Raw genomic sequence first — 3,562 nt, forward strand, 5'->3', positions numbered from 1 at the left:
TATATATATATATATATCAATGTGTGTGTTTGTGCCTGCGTTTGTCCCCACCCCCGCTTGACAACTGGTGTTAGTGTGTTTGCGGTCCCGTAACCTAGGGTTTCGGCGAAAAAGGTCGAAAGAATAAGTACCAGGCTTTAAAATAAGTACTGGAGTCGATTCATTTGACTAAAAATTCAAGGGGGTGCCCCAGCATGGCCGCAGTCAAATGACTGAAACAGATAAAAGATACATAAGATGGGTGTCTGAATAGTTAGAGTATCACAAAATTGCATTGCACTTTTTGGTTTCAGTCCATTACGTTCCGACTCGAACTCTTGTCGAGGTCAACTATTCTGTCCAGGTAGAAAAATATAATGTAGGAGATTGATACTGAGGTCGATATAATTACTGATGTCATACAAGTTTTGTCATGCAAGAATCAACGGCTGATAACCCCGAGCGATTCTTTGAAGTGTTACTGGTGTTTTAAGGTTTGACGAGGGTGGCCACAGAATTCACATAGAGAACAGTGACTCCAAGTTATCATTAGTTTTGAAAGACATAATGATGGAACGGTACTACACAAATCCTTTAATAAACGGTTTACATTGTACATCCAGCATCGAACTCTACGTAGACCGTAGTCAGAAGAAAAACCCTCCTAGTCATTATAAGATGTTCAGTTTAACCCTTAATATTACTGAATATTTTAGCAGCTCTCATTATCTAGTTAAACTCTGATTGTACGCTGTTAAGTAGTTAAACGCTTACAACTAGAAGCTAACGATCAAACTGCAGGCCGCAATAATATACATGTATATATATTTTTTAACAATGGTGCATGCTGAAAGGAATATTTCTTTTGTTAAATTCGAATATTCACTGCAAATTTTTACTCACATTTTACAGATTCCTACAGCACAAATCATGAAGGTCGTGTAGAGAATATCAAATTTGTCAATAATTTCTAAATAAACTATGTAGGCAGGCCATGTCTCCACGTGTTTCCTCCCCAGCTACCATCCTCATTTATGACGCTATTACGAAAATGCTTACTTTCTCTTTTATCTTTAGTTAATTTGTGCATAATCTGACACATTAACTGTTCGTTACAATATATTAATTTAACACGAATCGTCAGTCAGACAATATTCATTTCTAATTAGGTAAAAAGCAACAAATTCTTTCGAGAGAACCACTGAACTTACCCCACCAGTTACTTATCAAATTATCACCGGAAACTTAGGACAGACAATTTTATCACTTGATAATGTTTGTCAAAAATATCGTAATTAATATTGGTTTCAAATTTTGGCACAAGGCCAGCAAGTTGGAAGGAGGGGGAAAGTCGATTACGGCAACTCCAGTGCTCAACTGGTACATATTTTATCGATTCCAAAAGGATGAAAGTCGACAGTTAAGCATTTTGGCGCCTATTTGCTAACGATTATCGTCGCCTTAATATCGAAATTAATATTACCGCATAGGAATTTGAACTCAGAACGTAAAGACAAGCGAAATGCCGGTAAGTATTTTTCCCAGCGCGCTAACGATTCTGCAAGGCCACTGCCTTTCTAGGAGGTAATATTGATTTCAAATTTTGGCACCAGGTCAGCATGTTTTGGGGAGGGGCTAAGTCGATTAAATCTTTTCCAGTGTTCATCTGGTACTTATTCTATCGACTCCAAAAAGGATGAAAGTAAAATCAGCTACGGCAGAATTTGAACTCAGAGAGGATAACAGACGAAATACCCACAAGCATTTCGACCGGCGTGCTAACGATTCTGCCAGATGGCTGCCTTAAATCCTACGAGGCAATATTAATTTTGATATTAAGGCAGCAAGGAGGCGGTGGGCTAGCAGAATCGTTTGCACGCCGGACAAAATGCTTAGCGGCATTTCGTCGTAATTACGTTATGTGTTCAAATTCCATCGTGGATAACGTTGCCTTTTAGCTTTTCTGAGATCGATACAATAAATACCAGTTGAACACCGGGTTCGATAAAATCATCTTAGTTCCCCCACCCCGGAATTGTTAATCTTGTGCCAAAATTTGAAACCAATGCTGAGGCGACGAGAATCGTTAGCACACTAGACAAAATGCTTAGTAGTTGGCTTTGTCTTGCATCTCCCCCGAAATTGCTGGCCTTGGCTAAAACATTTGAAGCCAATTTTGCCCTACCTTTGCCCTACGAGGTAATACTCGTAGGGCAAAGGTTTTGGGAGAAATGGCTTCCACTAGAATCTGAGTACGAGTCCTATTCTCTTTACATCGGTACAGGAATATATCGGTACAAATTAATTTCCAGTGAAACAGGAAGGAAAGTAATATGGCAGAGCAGAGGGGAAAGAATGAATGAAAATACTTGGGGAAGAGAAAGAAAATGTAGAAGTGACATCAAAGCAGAGTAACTGGAGAGGAAGAAAGAGAAGATTAAATTGATCACAGATTTCCTTTTTGAATACTGGCATTTGCTTAACCAGGTTAATGGTTTTACAGGACTTCTTTGATGCTATCGGTAACGTGTTCAGCCGGTTTGCGAAAGATGCCTGAATGGAGTTCCATAGAAAGAGGTACTCTCTTTTAGGTTCTTAGAATGACATAATTGGTAGAACGCTGCAGAAGTTCCATGGGCTGTTTAAGACACTTTTCTTCGTGAATTATACATCCGCCAGAGTTAAATTTAACATTTATGGTGTCGATAATTACCAGTCAAATACTGACAGCAATATAATCAACTCTCTCTCTCTCCTTTTCTCTCTCTTCATATATTTATATATGTATATGCTTACATATATCTTATATATACTATATATTTTAAATATATTACATACATACATAGTCATACAGACTCTTGCACATAAGCATATATGGCAACGGTTATTTGCTTATAAATTCGATTTCTAGTCCTCCAGTACAGCATACAATATCGTAAATTCACTCAATCCATCCATCTTGCAAGAACCTTCCAATTAGCTGTCCACCTACAAGCATTTTCAATACGATGCTCTTTCGCCATCACCTTCATCACCATCCTTTACACTCTCTCTCATCTCTTTCTGTTGCTCTTTTTCTTCTTCCAATACACCAGTCTTTAACTAGAAAAGGTTTTCCTCCCTTCATCCTGGAGATAAGGATTATGTGCAGAGAATACTAAATTATGTCGCTCCCCGCTGTCTGTTTTTTAACACCACTCCTCCATCTTTCCTTCCTTCCTTCTTTCATTCCTTCCTTCCTTCTTTCATTCCTTCCTTCCTTCCTTCCTTCACACACGCACACTCACATATTTATTTATTTGTTGATTTATTTATCTTGTTTTTATCTCAAATGTCAGAAAGCTAAAGAAGCAATAACGTTTTAAGATGGAATGTAAATGCTAATGTTCCATATTTGATCACTGATCAAGCGGGATAGGATTGGAGCAGCATAGACTGTAGGGTTTAATGATTTCCTCAAATGTGGTTGATTAAAGATCTGAAGGGGATAGATTGATTGATAGAAAAGCCGCCCAAATAGATGAGAGAGAGAGAGAGAGAGAGAGAGAGAGAGAGAGAGAGAGAGAGAGAGAGAGAGAGAGAG

General features: G+C 38.4%; 1 protein-coding gene across 12 annotated transcripts in view; it reads right to left on the bottom strand.

The window, feature by feature from the left end:
* Positions 1 to 3,562, bottom strand: part of LOC106875983 (uncharacterized) — a 268,731-nt gene that overhangs the window by 95,960 nt on the left and 169,209 nt on the right. Inside the window, exon 1 of one of the 12 annotated variants that reach the window (XM_052970779.1) lies at positions 883 to 989. The exons of the other annotated variants lie outside the window; for them this stretch is intronic. The gene's annotated coding sequence lies outside the window, so the exon portion shown is untranslated. Of the gene's footprint in view, positions 1 to 882; positions 990 to 3,562 lie in introns of those variants that run through there. 12 annotated transcript variants of the gene reach the window in all.

Source organism: Octopus bimaculoides, chromosome 9 (assembly GCF_001194135.2).
Source record: "Octopus bimaculoides isolate UCB-OBI-ISO-001 chromosome 9, ASM119413v2, whole genome shotgun sequence".
Taxonomy (NCBI): domain Eukaryota; kingdom Metazoa; phylum Mollusca; class Cephalopoda; order Octopoda; family Octopodidae; genus Octopus; species Octopus bimaculoides.